Below are 20,382 nucleotides of genomic sequence, written 5' to 3'. Positions count from 1 at the left end.
AATCCATGTGATCAGGGGTTCAGCTGTAATTGTACGAGTATGCTGGTCTCTGTAAGGTGTGCCACACAAAAAAACTGTGTTGCATAGCAGATGCAGCTAATATGTACTGAATAAAATGAGACCGATTTTACACCAAAATATTACAAGAGTATTTCATAAAAGCAGAACAAATTTGACAAAACAGGCCCTGAACATCGACTTCCACAATTAGCCAAACTGCAGCATTATTACAGACGTGATGCCTGATATATTGTGCAAGTATCTATTCTGTAGTTCTCCCTCACTCTCATTCATCCTTCAATTTCAAACAATTTGAAGATCTCTAAACCTGCAGACATTCAGGCATGTTGCTAAGCAACCTACTCACGCTACACTGCAGGGGGACATGTGATAGACGTAACGGCAGCACAGGTCCAAACCGGGGAAACTTGTACTAGTATTTATATGAATTTCTGACCTGGGAACATTTCAGTTACACTGCTCTATAGGGTCAGCAAGCCAGATTTAATTAAAAACCATTTTAATTTGTGTTCTGATAATGAACAAAGGTCTTACTGGTTTGGAATGAGTAATCAATAACAGAATTTTCATTTCTGGGTGAACTAACCCTTTATAGCTTTAAATCGACTAAAGGGAAGGATCACAGAATAAAGCTGAATGTATTTTTATTGGATATAGCAGCTGGCCATCTACTTTTTGAGGTAGTTCAAAGGACAATTAGCGGGTAAAGAGTGACATCAATTGCCATGGAGATGTTTTTCTGGTCCAAACCAGTCCGCCCCCCCTCTTAGGCCACATCCCTAAAAAACTAACAAAAAAAAAAAAAAAAGTATGATTTCCAACACGGGCCGTTTACTCCACGAGCATCAACTGTCTGCTGATTTTTGAGAATTAAACTGATCAGAAAAATGTGGCAAAATCATGTGGAAGTGTGAATGGTAATGGCAGTGTTCTGAATTAGAACATAAAAGAGACAGTGAGAGGGGTATAGAGCTGAGACATTAGAGGACTGACAGGAGATGAGGGGCAATGTATTCTCTTCATCACATGTCATAAAATCAACAACCTCACAATTTTACAACACCAGCTCTCACTCGCACAATCACCAAAGCCTTTGAATATATCTTAAGTGCTTTCAGTCAAGAAATAGTACTAACGAAACATCAAATACACTGTATCTACTAACCTCTGAACAGATTCAGAACCTTGAATCTCACCATAATAAACCTCACAGAACCAACAAGTGTTAATAAACATGAACTGCCATTTTCAACCCATTTTACTTATCAGTTGAGCGAAGCAGGATATTGGGTGACAGCTAAATTTAAGTTCAAGACAAATGTTTTTCTTTAAAATGGTGCACACTGCTGAAATGTATTAATATGTAGAGTAAAGAATCCAATCAATCACTATTTATATAAAATACTTATAAAAATATACAGATTGTGTCAAATTATGTGTCAAAGCACTGAACATTATAGGAGAATAGAATTATAGTAATGTATAATGACAATAATGAACAATTTTTATTAAATGCAGAAAAACAGAATGAGAAGATTTTCACCTTGTACAATAAAAGCAAGTAAAAATGTCTATTTAGTAAAAATCACATACATTCTCTGCGATGCACACTTTTGTTCAGAAACTAAGCATTGCTATTTAAGCTCTCCCTTTCATGCTCTATTCCAACTAATATACAAACTTGCCCTCAACAACCTCTCAAACACGAGCAGTAATAACAGTTTCTAGCTCCCAACATTTTTCAACGCTTAAAAAAAGCGTGTGGTTGAGGAGTAGGGTATGAACGATTTTGCCCACGACTCTCAAGAAACTACAGGAAAGCCAAAAGATACGGCACTAAACTCACACAAGGAGTGTGTGGCCTTACAGGAAAGGATGGTGGAGTTGCAGGAGAAAACTCCAATGAGTGATCATGGCGGCGTGAAAGCTGAACTAGATAGGGCAGGACAGACCTCACACCTGCTCAAGCAACAGCTGCTCTCCATGTCTCTGACACTCCCTGTCCTTTGCTCTCGGCTCCACTCCCCTCAGCATTGCCCAACACCTGCAGCCACCCACCACCTTGTCGCCTGCCTGCTGTTTCCTCCTGCGTCGGTGCCAGGGCACTGTGCACAAACCCAGCAAACCACACAACACGGCAAGCTCACACACCTAAGCTGACCACTGAAGAATAGAGAAATTGGTTCAACCATATTTGAAGTCTTGAGAAAGCACTGTGTAAAAGGACTGAACTTGAAGTTGTTATTTGATGGAGATCTTTGCTGCAGCCCTCAAATCTCTTCCGTAGCAGCGTTTCACTAAAATCTCAAACTCAAATGTACAGCTTACTACGGGCCAACCTTCAACTACACCTACAAAACAGAGCTGAGTGCACTACTATCAGAGCAGCCAGAATGATGAAGCGATGAAGACACAAAGCAAGGGCAGAGTTGAATGACAGACATTTAAAGAGTTAACAGCACATGGGTCAGATTCTGAGCATATCTAGTAATCTGCCTAGGCGAGAGACGTCAGGTCAGAGAGATCCAAAGAATATATTGGTGTGAGTATAGTGGAGCTGGATTACAGCACCTGTGCGCTTCCGTCCTTGACCTTGAGGAAGCCGTGGGGCCTGTTATTGCATCATTCTGGAGTCAACAACATTTTTGCCAGCTCTCCTTAGCCCTCACACATTGTTCGGAAAAGCTTGAGACATCCTATTAAATGCAGGCAAAACACTTCATATTACAGCAAACAGCAAAGAGTGGTAGAACTATGTAAAATCTTGCCCAAAACACACCCAGATTCTCAGCGTGTCCCAACATGCAAGGTTGCAATCCTGCAATGGTTAGGAAGCTGGTACTCTGAGAACAGGTGTTGATTCATGTTGCGCATATATTATTGATGCTGCTGTAACCCTGGGAGAGTTTTGGACGTGTGATAATTAGAAAAGTCTAGGCGACTACTTTCGCATTAAATGACCATCGCAAAATAAAAACATTTCAAAATTGTTCCACTCAAAAATCTGAACTGCTGTTTTCGTCTATTTCGCCATAGCATCTGTATTGATTCGAGCTGACTAGACATCTTTTAACCTCTGTGGTTTTGCCGCCTCCTGTGTCCGCACACTCTAAATTCCATCCTGGAGATTCAAGCAGCTCTCCACCTCTCTGCCAGACCATGACATCACTCCTCCAAAGCTGCTCTATATTTAGCTGCTCACCCCCCGTTGAGCCTCACAACTCTAGGCCTGGCTCCCTCCTCCCACTCCTTGCGTTCTCTTTCCCTCAGATGGCTCATCCCTTGCAGGGAGATGAAGGGGAGGGGAAAAGATTTGGTGAGTTGAAAGAGGAGAAAGGGGGAGGAAGCACAGAGGAAGATAGAGGGGAGGTGATTGAGATGGCATGAGCTATGGCACCATAAATAAAAGGCAACCTCCATAAACTAGCTAGCCTCTGCAAAGCTCTCAACCTCCCCTCTGTGCTCTCACGCAATTTCATCAGTCTGCCTAGCCACACGAACGCAGCTCGGCATGGATGACGGCTCTGCATTGCAACGCTCTGCCTGCCCAACCAAGGAACAAAGCATCAAAAAGAGAAGGGGAGAGGACAGCACAATTTTAAATCTGGCATTTGAGAATTCTCCTGGCACAAAAATAAAACCCTTGCCCGTGCAGCATTTTATTCACAATCACCTTGCTGTTGAAGCGTGGTGTGCGGAGGAGGCGGTGCCAGAGACGGTTAGGTCGAAATTGCCACGCTCAGCATCTGCATACAGACACGCTTTTTACAGCCATTCCTCCCCTGTCCCAGCCAGACGGAACAAGGCTCTGCAGGTCTAAGCAAAACATCTGGTGAAAGGTTTAGACTTAGCCGTTCAAACTCTCGGAAAACCAGATTTGGAGACACAAACCCTGGACAAGAAATCTACAGTCTCATCGGAGGCATTCAGTGTTGTGTCCTAGCAGTCTACAGCACGGGCCAAATGAAACTTGTGAAGTGCTGGGCATACACTTAGCAGTTGGAGATGGAAAGTCCTAAGGCCGTGCCAGAGGAAAGTGTGATGGGTGGAATGGTCTGTTTTATAAATGTAAAATTGTTTTAACCACAGGCAGAGTTGTCGTTTTTGGGTTCATACAGAAACGTCACAGGTTGACTATAGCTTAACCGTTTCTACTATAATGACACAATTATTATTATTTTTTTTAATCATTCTGTGTAGGTTTTGTGTGGAAGGTACAAGACCAACTGAACAGCCTTTGCCATTTTTGTCCAGTAGTTTTCTGAGGTACCATGACGTGGCGTAATCTGCAAAGCCTGAAGTGCTTTGCCTTTGCCATGGCTTTGGCAGAGACCGAAAAAAAGGGAGGAAGGCAGATGGGGTCTCACTAAAGGTCACAGCCCTGGAAAATCTCAACTGGACGTGTCTGTGGAGCTGGAAATCTAATATGGAGCGGACAGACGTGGCTTTTTATTTCTCCTGACCACAGCGCTCCAACGTACAGCAGAAAGAAAGACAGGAGCTTGTACAAGAGGCTACTTCAGCCTTCAGTGTCAGTGAAAGGTCAGTAGAGATGGGCTATATGAAAAAATACAGTGTCTACTCCAATGCATCAAGAACTAGCAAGACTGGGAATGGTTTTAAAGTTTTCATTTTCAGTTTCAGCATTGCTGCATGCAATTAAATGAGAAACTGCTGAACAAAGAAATGATTCATTTCCAAGTAATTATTATAATAAAAAAAATGAAAGAGCATTATTGAATTGTGCTGGAGACGTATGCTGTGCTGACAGAACCCTGTGGTCTGCACATTGCCCCAGTCTGTCATAGAATGCAATCAAACGAACTCTAACCAACACCTGTGCAATTCCATACTATTCCCTCTGTATTTCCATTTAGTCATATGCTCAGAAGTGTTAGGTCGCTATATTACGTGAGATTGTCTTACTAGAGCAAGTGAACAGTATATCGGGCTCATCTCATTCCCAGTCACGTAATGTGCTGATGCTTACTTCTCTGCCCCCCATGCAAATTGTGCAGTCCAATGGGCTGTTGTCAAGGCAACTGCAAGTGGCCAGCCCCATCGCATACGAATGTACAAAACCCTTTTGCTATATAATTGAAGAATCGGAGTAGTAAACAGCAACAGATAAGTGAATAGACCACTTATTTTGAGGTAAATCTATGCAGTCCAATCCCTCAGCATACTTCATTTTGAATACCATTGTCTAAAACAGGTATCATTCTTACAGATTTTAAGCAAAATAAATGAGACAAGCTGCGCATATTCTCATTCTTATCAAGGGAGCACAAAAAGCCTATCACTGCAAACACAGAAGCATTAGGAGCACAGCACATCCGCTGAAAGCAGCAGTCACGGCTAAAATAGCCACACAGTAACCATGACAAAATGTAGAAGCAGCAGCTGGCAAACTCAAGACCATGCTAACCAAGAACGAGGTTTGTTTACTTCACAACTGAGCCCTTTAAATATATTTTAGCAAAAAAAAAATACTGAGCCAAAAGCAAAGGCATGCTGCCAAGGATTAGAAGAGAAGCTAGTTTAGGAAAGAGAAAAACTGAGTGGAAAAGATCATCTATGTAAGACATAATCAAGCTTATGTCTTTGTTTATAGAAATGGCTTGAACATGCAGACTTGCTCATAGCACATCAAATCAAGACAAGTAGAGATAAAAAAAATTTAAAATAAAAATAAAAATACTGAACTTACTGAACTAAACAGGCATCAGTCGAACTTGACTACTGGCATAAAGTCTCATATGTTGTGATATGGGTTAACAAATAGTTGATGCTGTGCCGGTTTGGGAACAGGATAAGGCTATAGAAAACTATTTTGAGATTTATGAGACTATACAGATAACATTAAAGATCAAAGTTTTGATGCTAAATCATTCTGATCCAACACCGGGTTGAGTACAGTCTCCAAAATAGACCTTTTCTGCATCCAAAATCCCAAACACTATGATAGTTTTGCTCAATGAAAGATTAATAATATGCAGCCTAAATTCTGAATTTACACAGAGTTTGTCTTTTTTTTTTTGTTCCAACTGAATTTACTTGATTTAACAAGATGTTTCTGTATTTTATTATTTGATTTGATTTGATTTTAAAACTTAAAAGATGTCAGTAGGGCTGTCTGTTTCATTACAGACCTGGACAAGAGCATTTCAATGCGTTTTAAACCACAAAAAAGACCTGAACTTCATTTATTTCTGCCTTACTCTCTCGCTACGTACACCCTTCTCCTTTCCATTCTGCCCTCTCATGCCAATAATATTATTGATCCCCCCACTCATGCACATCACATTCAGCCTGTATAATATTCAACCTTCCCATCTCAATTCCCAAGGCAGCTCCTTCAGAAGAGCAGGCAGCATTTTTAACCCATCAGACATGGCACGATGATGGAAGATGATCTGATGGATGCGTGCTGAAGGCCCAGTGCGGTTTAGAGGACGGTAGGAAGCAGGGGCTGCGTGTTGGTGTGGGCAGGGTCGGCTCTCAATATGCAGCACGCGTTTCCAGCTGAGTGGAAATATTCATGATGCAAGCTCATGTCTTTCAATCGACAGGCACTTTCAGCCTGATCAGCACTGTGGCTCTGAGAGCACAAGCAGCTCTGGCAAAGGCAGAGACGCCCAGATTAGACTGGCATTTCACTTTAGCTGATATAGTCATAAGAGCAGCAAGGGGATGACAGGGAAAGAAAGACTGAAAGAAAGAGAGAGCAAAAGAGGAACATCAGCTTCAGGGAAGGAGGTACAAGGAGAATATACAATGAAGGATAAGAGAAAATTGATGGATAAAAAGAGTGAGGGACAGAGAGAGCGAGAGCAGAGGAATAAGAGGGTGAAATGTTACAAGCAATGCATCTGTGCTTTCTCAGCACTTTTGCAGCACACCCTCAATTAACAATCCTAATGGCCTTAATATTTATGATTAACTCATTGGCACTGTCTTTACTGGCACGGCCACTTCTGAAGTACTTGTCCATATGTATTTTGTGAATTTAGTTATTGGCTACATAATAGGCAGGAAAACCTGCAGTCAGCAGGTTATTATTACAAAAACCCCTTTAGGATAATAGAAGACAGTTCCAATTCAAGATAGGAACGCAGTTCACCATGTAGGGGTTAATACACTAAAATGACCAGCTTACATTTAGTGCAATTTGTCTTTAAATTTTCACAACAAATAAAAAAAAAACATAAGTAGACAAAACCACCATAACAATAACAACAAAGAAAAGCATCATTGGAATAACTTTGATTTTAACATGCATCTAATAAATTGGGCATTATCATATGTTGGAGCAGATGTTAATATAGTCTTCGTTATCAGTGTTGAACTGGCCCTTACTGTGATTAGCTCACTTGGCTTTTAGTGCCATGGAAGTCCATAGAAGTGACAGTTAAGTGACGACTTATGTACCCTTATGTATCCTCATCAACCTGGAAAACATGATGACCGTGTACAGACATGCTGACATGGCAGAAGTCTGAAATTTGTCATGGTTTTAATGCATGGGCTTTAACGTGTTGCTTATTCATTGAATTAGCATTTTTAAAATCCCACTCGAGACTTTATCCCCGCTGGCCGGAGACAGGAAAAGACAGAATGGAAGGGGAGAGAGAGAGAGAAAAAGTCAGTGGGGGTGAGAGAGAGAAAACCCAGTAATAAATCTGGCTGATGCAATCTAATGGAACATTATATTAGGACGGGCTCAGTGCTCAGTAAATAATGGAGTTCTTACAGTCAGAGAGATAATGCGCCCACCCTGGGGACAGAGAGGGAGACTGAGATGGGAAGGAGAGACAAACAGAAAGAAACACTATTAGGTATGATCACTGCCCTGCCACTGAGTTGCCAATGGAGCCACGTCACTCTGGCCGCGCAGGCCTGAAAGAGGAGTCTGGACGTCAACAGTGCAAGAGGTCAGTTAAAACTCAGCAAAGACAAAACCTTCTGAAATAAAACTAATTCAAAAAAAACAAAAAAACAAACAAAACAGGTTATATAGGTTGTCCTTGTTCTTTGAACATCTACCAAGCGGTTTGAAAAGAAAGTTAAAACTACCACGGCATGCAGCTATGCAGTGATTATGGCAAATGTAATTACACAGGAAACTTAGACATCTCTTCTTCTGGAGTAAAGGAGAGGGTGGAAGAGAAGAACAGAGATAATGAAAGAAATATGACGATCGCCATGCTATTTCAGTTCAGAAATAGGCTATAAGCGACATGGGTGCTGTGACTCACTCACAGAGTGCCTCTCTGACAAAAACACATGGATGTGGCGCTCTCTGCACCTAGCTCACGGTGAAATGGCAGGAACGACACATTCCTTTCAGGCAAAAAAGGTTGAGAGCAAGAACTTGACAGCAACAAACCATTTCTTCATCCATGAAGATCGTTCCTACGTTCCACGCATTTAAAAATGAACTCTATTTGATCTGCTGTTCCACCAGTGCCCTAGTACGACCGGCAAATATACACAAGGCACATAATGTAGTAAAAGCATTAAACACCAGTTCACTGAATGGGTCTCTTTGGTTGGGTTTTTCTGACTGCTCCTGGCGCTAAGTCCAAGTCAAACAAGAGCTGGTGACAAGGGTAGTAAACCGTTTCCAAGTCTGACACTGCAGGGGTCTGGCAGACTGCTGTAGAATGGCAGACAATTTAATCTGCAAAGTAAACCACGGAAAAGAAAAGAACTCTTCTTCAGTACTCCACGTTTCAGAAAACCAGCAAGACTAATCTAAAAGTTTATTTTCAGTAACCCAGTGACAAGAGCGTTTCAGGGAAATAACGCTGTTTCATACCTAAACATCGCTTCAAGACCAGTGATGAAAATAATAAACAGCGTTATTCTTTCCAGTAACAATTAAACAAATTACTGTTTCCCTGTTACAACGCTGTTACAGTTACTAATAATAAAATACGGCCCTCCTGTAATTAATAGGCTAATATTACTAGGCCTACGATTTTATTTTTCAATTCATCTGAATGGATGGGCAGCGTGACGTACATTATTCATTACCGGTCTATATTATTTATTACCAACGTGATTCTCACTTTCAGTGGCTTGGGGAGTGTTAATTTTGTACCCTGTTGGCAACCGTTCATTCAGTCCTGGGTGCAATCTGAGGCCACGCAACAGCAGTTACTCTCACATCTGGGTCTGAAAGGACCCATGGCAGTTTCTCCCTCTGTCCAGTGAACAATACAACAGGATTTAGGAAGGGTGTAAAGCTCCTCTGTCTATCACTGAGAAGTCGGAGAACCCAGCGAGAGGTCATGGAAAAGGGCACTAGTGTCCTGAAAGGTTGCCTGAGTGAAATTACAACTAGAACAGCACAAAAGCAATACGGAGAGAGCTGCCATGCACTCCCAGCAGAGCAGTGAACAGAGCAGAAGGGCTGAGCAACGTGACATTGGCCAACCCCTGGATCCCCTTTCAGGACAAAGGTCAGGCCGCTGGGCCTATAATACACAGAGCTTCCTTTCATAGCTCAGCAGCACACAAAGAAAAAAAACCCCTGAAAAGAGCAGAGACCCGTCTCCTTCTTGACACCCATCTAATTTAGTTCTTTTTTCCAGGCTCTCTTCTGCTTCTCTCAGTTAGAGATGTGACCGGGCCTCAGGGACGTCCCACGAGCAGAGGGGAAAACTGCCACGTACAGAGTCAAAGCATAATCTTTACATCACTATTTCAGATCTCTTCCATTCATTGCACTGCTACGCAGCTGAATAAAAGTGAAGATTAACGCTGTTTTAAAAAGATGTTCATACATTTTTTATTATGATAAAAACGATGAAGAATAAAAAAATTGTTTTTGCTGTAAATAAAACAAAATGCTGATGGCATTTCATAGCTGTTAAAAAAAAAGATGTCTGAAAAAGTCTATAAGCAATCTTGACAATTTGTAAATAAAGGTTTATCATCATGCAGTTCAATTTTGTTGTGGGCTTAGTTTTAGAATCCGTTTTTAAAACAGTTCCAATATGGAACAAGGAATAAGGTGAAATAGCGGAGCAATTCGATAATAATAGCCCAATAATAATACCAGGCCGGCTAATAATAATAACAACAACAACAACAATTTTTACACATTAATAGGAGAATGAGCCTAATATTAACCTTGACTGTCTTCAAAGACGTCTGGTACAGTCAATATCTCTAAACTAAAGTCGGTACACAATACTGTCGTCTATCAGCACAACCCTATCATATTGCATCACTGTATTTCCGTGAACTCAAAAGGTCCCCGCTGCCAACAGTCAGTCTGGGTTGTTGCATGAACTCAGTGCTCATTGAAAAAAATGACTAACAAACAATTCAAGAGCATGACATTTCACTGATATAATTATAGCCCTTCCTCTTAGAAACTGATCAACAATTAGATACAACTATGCGCTTTACTTAACACTTGGCACTAGTGAAAGCAGACGACCCAGTTAAACCAAAAAGAGGACAATAAAAACTTGCCAATCCAGTTAAAAGACACAAGAACAATAACATTCCATCTGAAATCAGAGTAAGGTTCACTTTAAATCACAGATTAAGGGATGTTTTAAACCCTCCGCTAACCAGTTACCCTATAGTCCCTATAAATAGCCCCCAAGTAAAAAAAACAACAACAAAAAAAAAACATCTGCAAAATTTGCTCAGAAATGACAATCAAAAAGCAGTGAAACTGAATTTCGATTCATGAGTGGCTACAAAGACCGTATCAGTTAAACGTGCGCCAAAAGAAACCCTTTGAGACAAGCTGGACTACCATGTAATGCCGCCCCACCTCTTCATGTGAAAAGTGTTACACACAGACGAGGGCTGTGCCAGTTTAAGTCATCTGACCGAGATGGCTGCCTGCCAACTGATATTCCAGGGTGTGGCATGTCTGCACACACAAAAACCAGAGCAAAACAAGCCTGTGCCGAAGCTTTCGTGGCACAGGAAGAGGGGAAAAATGGGGGAGGGAGCAAACAGACAAGGGGAGCGCTCTGGACTTCCTCTTTTGGAAGAGGCCATATGTCCCTCTGCCGGCCTGCCGCCCATTAGAGACCTCAACAGTTCACGTGAACTTCGGACAGGCTAGAAGGAAGCGGGGAGGCTGAGTAAGATGGCGGATAAAGCTTGCTAGGCTGGACAGATGGGGCATGTGTGGCGTGGGAAGGGTTAAGTCTGAGCAGGCCCCATCTGCCGACTCGTCTGTTGTGCAGGCTGGCTGCTGGCCCCTGCTCGGCTCCAGCAGAGAGAATAGCCACAAAGTCGAACTGTGACTTCTTTCCATCTCTGAGCAGCTGATTACCCACAGATGCCCAGAATGTCCCGGGACCTTCTTAAAGAAATTAAATGCCATTAAAATATTTTTAGCCCTTTTATTGGATTCAGTCTATTTCTGTATTTTGTTCTTTGCTTTAAATTGCTTCAAATGATTATTTTATTTCAGACCACCATTGTAGCTAATTACATTCAACATGAAGTCAATATCAAGTTCAAATCAAAATAATCAATGCATATTTTGCATTTTTACTGAATGAACCAAATTTAATATGAACATGCATTATTTATATGATCCAATATAGCTGTAATAATATAAATATTACATAAATGTCAACCAGGCATTTTTTAGCTTTCAGCGGATAGGCCTTTAATCACAGAATGTGTTCATTTAAATAAACAGTTTAAAATAATTTGCAGCCATTTAAAATTTAAAAAATGCTACTAAATTGAAACTTAAATCCGAGATGTTACCAAATCAGCCATCTTAACATTCTCGAGCTGATATTACAGGATTTTTCCCTGGGTCTTGCTAGTGGTTGATGAAAACAGGCATCCATACACACCGTATCATGTGAACTGCATGACCAATAATGACTAAATAAATTCAAAGAAACAATGTCATATTAAACAATTAACACACATTGGGCTTCGATGGATTATTCAGGTTTTTTTTTTTATATTAATAAAAATGGTGCGATGTAAGCATTATGGAGCTATAGAAACCTTTATAATGTTCTTATAAAAAAAAAAAAAAAAAAAAAAAAAAAAAAAAAGTCCAATCACATTCATTAACGCATGTGTTATACTATCGTAAGCTCAGCTCAAAACCCTGATTAAGGAATGTTCCGTTTTAAACTAGGGACCAAAAATGTAACAAAATTACAGCATTAACCTTCCTTAATTTAAAGCTAGTAGAAATACTGTTAAAATACATTGTACATTTTCAAAATAAATCACTAAGCGCTATTCAGTACAAGCACTACACTACACATTTCGCTGCAGACCAGGAAAGGAAAAAACTGAAAGCCACAATTCCAAACATAAATTCCTCTCCACAAGTTCAGGCCCATTCTGTGCTGGTTCTGTCCATTCAGCTGGCAGGAATCAAAGCCAGACACTGGGAGGGGGCACACACACACACACACACAAACATGGCTGCTGTCACTGCAAGCCCTGTGATATGAAGAACACCTGGATCCGGAGGAGCTCCAACCTTCTCTAGAGTCAAAACACAAGCAAGCACAGTTCTTTCAGTGAGACTCAAGTGAGGTTATGAACATGCACACAAACATTCCCACCTGCTTTAAGAATGCTCTCAGATAAGAGCGGCTTTAACAAAACAATACATCTCCTCTCTATAAAGAAAACTTTACTCTATATGGAGACCAAACAAAATGTAGATTAGATGAACAACAGGGCTCATTCAACAAATGCTTCCTTGACTTCGAACCTTTTATCTGCTGTAACAGTGGAGCAACAGATCGTGTGAACGATTTGCAGTAACAAAGATATCGGAAGTGATTCATTTTCAACAAAAGTTGGCAATTCCAGAGGACAGTGACTATTGACTCAAAGTTGAGGCAGTGACTTGGGATTAGTAGTGCAGAGGAAGAGCTCATGTGATCCACCCCTAATACAATAGGAACACATAACAGCGACCGACCGTACAGAAAATATTAAAAGATATTGAATATATCAGTGTGAAAATCTTAATTGAGAAGCAAACATTAGGACATTATAAAATCTGTTATATTTTTCCCCTCACATTGAAGGGCTGTGAACAAGACCAAAAAAATACAATGGATTGTGTGTTTTATAATTTAACACATGTATCACAAACAGTGGTAAATGAAGGAAAGGTTAAGTCAATGTGGACTGTCCTCAAATTCAGGAAAAAACAATAACAGCGCATCATCTGTGCTTTAATACATGTAATAGATGAAAACTGCCACTCAATAGACAGAGACTTCACTTTTTAGGATTAATATTCATATCACAATTTGATTAATTGTATGGCACTATTAGACTTGTTCAACCAAAACCTAGAACAATTCGAAACATTCAGAACTATACAGCATATACATTTTTGTTAAGCCTGGATTGTACATTGACATCCACGCTTCCCATATCACAAAAATCATAAGGCCATAAAGTATACAAAAACACATACCAAAATGTTTGGCCAACATAATGCACGTAGTCCTACTGTAGATATTTGACTTCTATGAAAAATCCTCTATGGAAAGAATGCATGTTAACACCTGCAACAGCATCCTTTGTCGCAGTGTGTTTTTGTATTACTTTATGAATTCTGGTGTCAGATTTCAGAAAGCGTCAATATGAAACCGTTGTGTGTGTGTGTGTGTGTGTTTGCATTCACATTCTAACACGGAGTATGTTCCAGGCCAAGGCTAATGCCAGTTAGTGAAGACTGTGGCCTAGCTTTGACAAAACAGAGGTGAAACTATGAGCCATATGCAGATTACAATATTTGACAATATCTACACAACAGGACACTGCATATTTGAAGAAACAAGCATCTCCTCTCACCCAATGTCTTGTTTTCACATGGAAATATCAGTGAGCAAAGGTCAGCACCTCTAATGAGAGAAGAGAAAGGCATGCATGCACGCTGAGGGGTTGTGAACAAGTACACTCCATCCCAAGAGTGCTCTTGGCTTGAGACCAGATGAGGGACACATGACAGCAAGGTCACTGAGCACTGTGCTGGGAAAAGGGACTGCGGGACCAGCCCAAGTAGACTGGGAACAGAACGTAGCTCTCGGGCCTTTTATAGGATTTCAGATATTTGGACAAAATGTTAACAACACTATTTCCACAAACCACAGCCCGTCTTGACACAGACAATGAAAAAACAAAGTCATTATGGTTAGATGATGGTGAACAAGCCTTCATCTCTGGTTTTGCATCCACAGATGCAGCTCCCCGAAATAGGTGCTCAGCAATTATAGCTCTTAAATAAGGTGTGAGAAGTTACTGCCTGCCATTTAGAAGAATATCCACTCTTACATTAAGTACTAAGAGTTGGTTCTAAGTTGGGAACCGTTATGCTTCTCTTTTCAGCTTCTAAACTTCATCATTAACCTGATTCACAATATTTCTTCCAGGCCACATTCACACAGAAAAATTGGGTTGCTGATCCAGTAATTTTTTTCTCCCAAACAAACATTAATACCCAAACTTTTGGTAGCGTATCCTGAAAGATATCATTACTCAAATTTATCCAAACGCTGAACTGAATCATGCAGACTGTTGTTTATATAAAACGTCATGTCAGGTGCTGAGCAAAATATTACATTTTAAGGAAAGACTACATTTTTGAAACTGATGGTTTCTAATAAAATCAGACCAGAGCATTGGGGCTAATTTCGATAGTCTGCTGACACTCTCTCAGTAAATACATTTGTCAATCCCAAATACAGACTCTGAAACATAACCTAAGATCATACGATACGTTATAAATCAGTTCTGTTAGCAGCAACAACGGTTTAACAGCACAGTCACCGTGATTCAAGCCAGTGAGAGGCATGGCATGCGAGGAGGGAGAGAGCAATACAAGGAAGCAGGGGGAAAACCGAAACGTCACTGAGGAATGAAAAGGAGGGGGTGTGGAGAGCACGAGTACATACACACAAGCTCAGATTTATGCTTGCGCGCTTGTTCTTTTCTTTTTCCTCATGAAGAAATAACTGGCAATAGAGACACTGACATGCAAGGTCATATTAACATATGGACCCGACTCCAGAAACTTTGATAAATGCTATGATAAATGGTCAGTGGCAACAGTTCATTTAACTGCCATCTCTCTGCAAACGCCACACATGCAAACGTAAAAACCTCTGGTCCACGGTCAGCTTTGTGGAGCCACAGCTGCTGACATTTTACACATTTCCTATATTAGCAGAGACAGGGACTGCCTCCATTGAACTGACACAGTAAAGATAAAAAACATTACATTTACAAAGAATCCAATTACTGCTTGCAGAACGAGTTGAAAGGGCGTCTATGGAAAACAATGCAACATCTCCGCAGTTCTCAATGTACTTTAATCACCGTGCCGGAGCCCCATACAGCTGAACCAGCATGTTAAAATCATGACTGCCCTGAGGCACCATGGGAGGGCTCTTTGGATCAGATTAGAACATAAAACTCTAATTTGTTCCATTGGGTTTTGTAGTTCATTGGGCCTCTTGTCTGTCAAGTGGGCTTAGCATTTATTTGATGCCCTGTAAATGCATAACACAGCAACACAGTCTGATGCACAAGACCTGTGGCGGCTCTATTAGGCCTGGGGGAAACACCTAAAATGTCATTTTCTTTTAAGGACTGCACAACAAAAACAAGATGTCTCGCGGAGACACAACTACGGAAGTCAAATCCAAAGTCACAGGGTATCAACAAACCAGGTGTATGCATGACAAAAAAAAAAGAAGTAAAAATGTGGCGCTTGAGGCAAATGTCATCTTGTATTGCTTTTTATCCAGAGATTAGACCAAGGACAAAAACACAGGCTGCGCAAGTCTTTTTGACATCCCAAAAATCACACCCTTCACATCCTTCACCGTCCCACCACAGCACCCAGATGATTTGTTCCTCAACTTAACTTCCCGGGAACTGTGAGACACCCATCATCATGGGTCTGGGACAGTTTCTGTTCTCCATCAGTGTGGGACAAAAGCAGAAGGACAAACACTGGCTCTCCATTCTTGGCAGCACATCATTCTGGATACGAGCGTCTCTTCATTTACTAAATGGACATGTCCATTTCTTTGCCAAAAGAGAAGGAAGATGAGTGATGAGGCAAGTAAAGGCTTCAGAGCTGCGCTTTCTTGCACATAAGTGCTGCATGTAATCCGGAGGAAGTGGACCACACCCACAACCACAAGCAACCTACAGCGCTTCCTCTGAACTTGTGCTCTGAAATGTTCTCAGCGTGTCTGGTTTAAACACAGTGTATTAGTGCTGAGCTGACTCTAAAATACTAAAACTGAAATGAGCTGTCCCATCACCAATCAGAAACCAGAGCAGTTGGCAGGAATTGCACTAAACGGCGGGGCCTATGGTGCATTCCAAATCACGCTGTATGCCAAAGGTACCCAGATGGTAAACTATTTCCAGCAGATTTGTGAAGTGCATCCATGCGTGTTTTTTGCATGCTAATACTGCTCAAAATCTTGTGCAACAGAAGAGTTGTAGAAAATAAAACAGGCAAGGCAGTACATTTACCTGGATGCAAATAATTGCATGCAAACCCAAGTAACTACCTATTCATTTTAAGATGCGTGTTCTAATACTTACACTTTTAACTAAACAGTAAAATGTAAAAAAGTTAAACTTATCCACATTAAAGATGCAGTTTAAAACGGCAAAAATGCATGGGAAAAAGTCAAATTACAATACTGTAGATAAGTAAGAAGTGCTTATCGCTGGTCGTTTGTGTGATCATCTTAAACGTATGTGAAATTTCCATGGCAAACTTTGGCCTTGTCCACACTAAAACATTTTTATTTTAAATTGCATATTTTTCTCTTGGTTTTGGCCTTGCACCCACACTGAGAGGGCGTTTTTATCAAGGAAAATTAAGCTTTTTGAAAATGCTCTCCACAGTGGATAAATCTGAAAATGATTAGGTGTTATAGTGTGGACCGTGAAAACAGTGGCTTTTTAAAATGATGGCACATGTTGAGTCATGGCACATATTGTACCAAAAGACATCTACTGTATGTTTATACTGGTAACTGTGCCTTTGTGTCGTTCGCTTTCACACTGCTGCTAAAGATATTTACTTTGTACACTCTGCATGTGACCGCAGTAATTACACACTTGTTCTGACAGCAGCAGATAACCTTCCGTTAACTAGCTAAGCTAAGCATGCTTCAATTAAATGCCTAAAGCTAAACTTTCCTTGCATTCACATTTTTAAACCAAAACAAAAAAGATTATTATAACCTTTTTACTGCCAAATTCTTTTTTTGCGATCTGATGTAGCTTTTTGTCACAGAATGAGGCAGAAAATATGTTCATTAGGCTACTGTAAAAAAAAAAAAATAAATAAAAAAAACACTGATTAAAGAGATAGCTTGAAAAACATTGATAAAGGATACATTGCTGCAGTCAAGTGTTTATTGTTTTATGATTTAAAACTGTATATCTTCTGTTTACTCAGTTTCAGCGATAGCGCCGCTAAGAGTGTAGCTACTTCTCTGGATATATGACGAGGACACCCTCTGAGATCATTTATGAATTAAAACGGACATGATTATAGTGCTAATGGCCAATCCATCTTTTTAGAGGAAATTTTTGTTTATTGCTTTTTTAAAACCTTTTAAACGTTTTTACTTTATAGAAAGCGGAACATTTAAAATCGATTTAATATCGATTTGGCACCGGTATCGATTATTATTTTAATTAATTGTCATTGAACAGAATCTTTCTTTTTGGCATTTTCGGATTTCGCCCGATAATTTTTGCCAGGAGAAATGTCAGCGTATCCCTAATTGCAATGACCGCATTGTCAACTCAGGAGTACAAAAGCACTAGCAATGCTGTTCTTAAAAAGAAAAATAGATTTTTCCATCTTTGAATTGCATGTATGTCAATACAACGAGCACAGCAACAAGCTCAGCCTCATCCCGCATTGCATGAGTTACACGCACACTTATGCAGTAAGATTTCTCATTTCTGCTGTCCTGACTCATATTAGCACCAGAATGGACAAGCACAAAACAACTCAATTAGAAAAAGCACACAGCCAATCACAAAGTGAAAGCCGCACTGCCCTCAAGAACAGTTTAAAAGTCCCAGTCAGAATGCAAAGTTGTCTTTCACAGGAAGAGACTGATTGCTGCTCTAAACGTTGTGCTCGTATACGAGCGTGATGCCATTGTGCACGTTAATGATGCAAGTTTTCTGGTCTCTCATCACAGAGCTGGGCCTGTTCGAAGCACACAGACTCTTTCAATGCCACATTAACATGTGGGCCGCTAAGAGGGGAAGGAGGAGGTGGAGTAACTTGGGAACAAAGCCTCTATAGTTGTCTCAAGCCTGGCAATGAGAGTTATGTAATTTGACTGGCAAGGCTGCATTTCCCCACTGGAGTACCGCAGACTAATCTCACCAAGGGACGGAGCTGCTCTGGAAAGAAGCGAGGACAAGAAAAACACGCTTGTAATGAGCAGAGGGCTTCCTTTCATCTGTAGCCATGCCAAACACTGCCCCTCACGCAGTCAGCAGATAATGCTGCAAATACGATCAGATCTTTGGTAGGTGGTATGCAGGGTTCAAGGGGAAATGGAGGTGGAGAGGGCTAAAGCAAGCGTCTTTGCATGGCGGTGGATTTAGAGTGGTTAAAAATAAAATCTGATTCTGATTTACTGCTCCGGGTGCCTGGAAACCATGTGACTGGCATCACATGAGAAGTGGAAGGGGTTTGGGAGGGGGCCGAAGAAAACACACACACACACACACACACACACACACACACACAGAGCGTGTGTTGCCGGCATAATGAGCTTTGTGATCAGTCTCCTTGATTTCCACTGACGGTAAGCAGATATAGTCTGATTTCAGAGGTAAATGCCAGAACATCTCTAAGATCCAGAGCTCTACAGAGACAACAAAAAATGGCGGAAATTATCAGCGCTACAGAAAATGTATTCCAAACCCTGCATTTCTTTGGTGGAAGACAAAAAGAGATTCATTCATGCATCCTTTGTACTTTTTGCTATACCACCTGACTGTACCAAGTTTAAAGTGAGAGCTGTGGAGACGATCGTTAGTAAATAATATGGGTGCAACAATCCAATCATACAGACTGATGCATCACGTTCCAAACTACATCAAGTAATTCACAAAATTTTAAGTTATAACAATTTTACACCATATTAAAAACAGTGCTTAAAATCTAATTTGGCATTGCACGGAGGTAGGCCTTGATTTGAAAGGTGAGTAAGTGATAACAGAATTTAGATTTTTGGGTGAACTATTCTGAAGCTTTTCTTAGTACACAACCACACACTATCTGTTCTACTACTCTGGGTCTGCTGGGTTCCGTGGGGGAATGACTGTCATAGGCTGCTGCTGCTTACTGATGAAGCAGTACGGTCACATGAGCTGCGTGCTGGAGTGGGACTCTAGATTAGAGACAGCGAGCTCTCTGCAAGCAGTGACCCATTTTCACAACAGCCTCTACGCACACACATATACACAGAGGAGGCAAAATCCACACTCAAAAACAAAAACCCTTAACAAAAGCGGCGGCAGGCAGGGCCCAGGCACGCAATAAGCCCTGCTCTTAATGCACACGCATTCCAAAGCTGAGCCGTCCACCTGCCTGTCGGTACTAGTAGGGGCGCCAGCAAACTCAACAGTATCACATTCACAAATAAAAGCTACATGTTTAAACATATATACTCCATTTAATGCAAATGAGCTCAAAGAGAACTAGAAACACCAGCCTATTGTCAAACTGGCTAAAAATGAACCATATCTAAGGAAAATAAACATCCCGGTGCAGCCACAGTCAGCAAGCTGCAGCCTCAGTTATGCTTCCTCAGAGTTTCAATATCCAACCGTCGCACCAAAAACAAGGAACTAGCCGCTAACAGTCAAATATTCATCACTAGCTGCAACAGAAAAAAAAGAAGGGATTTACCGATTCCATGGCCGTCTTCAGATGGGAAAGGTTAAAATCCAGCTAAAAATGCTGAAGATGTGGCTGTGAAGTCCAAGGAATCCTGCCAAAGCAAAATGAAAGACAGATTAGTCTCCTGAATACTGACAGTTCACCTTTCAAATGAGTCATTTAGTCAGTGCAGATTAGTTTTTACTGTATTCCTTCATTTCAGCAAACCAAACGGGAAAGACCAGTACAGATGAGAAAAAGGCCAGAGGATTCATCCATTTTTACTCAGAGGTCCATTTATTAGGAATGGGTTTATCACATTTTCAGGGACAGTTGGTGTGCTGGGACACGATGGCCACATTCCTGTGTTGCTGTCACCCAATACCATTCCTTTGCAACAGTTTCATCATGACAACAGCTGCAACAAGAGT

The 20,382-nt window shown here is 40.9% G+C and overlaps 1 protein-coding gene across 1 annotated transcript in view; it reads right to left on the bottom strand.

Annotated features, from left to right (window-relative positions):
* Nucleotides 1-20,382, bottom strand: part of ankrd11 (ankyrin repeat domain 11) — a 98,327-nt gene that overhangs the window by 52,639 nt on the left and 25,306 nt on the right. Inside the window, exon 2 of the mRNA XM_043243701.1 lies at nt 19,982-20,063. The gene's annotated coding sequence lies outside the window, so the exon portion shown is untranslated. The remainder of the gene's footprint in view (nt 1-19,981; nt 20,064-20,382) is intronic.

This window comes from Puntigrus tetrazona, chromosome 7 (genome assembly GCF_018831695.1).
Source record: "Puntigrus tetrazona isolate hp1 chromosome 7, ASM1883169v1, whole genome shotgun sequence".
Lineage (NCBI taxonomy): Eukaryota > Metazoa > Chordata > Actinopteri > Cypriniformes > Cyprinidae > Puntigrus > Puntigrus tetrazona.
This window is presented reverse-complemented; position numbering and strand designations above follow the sequence as displayed.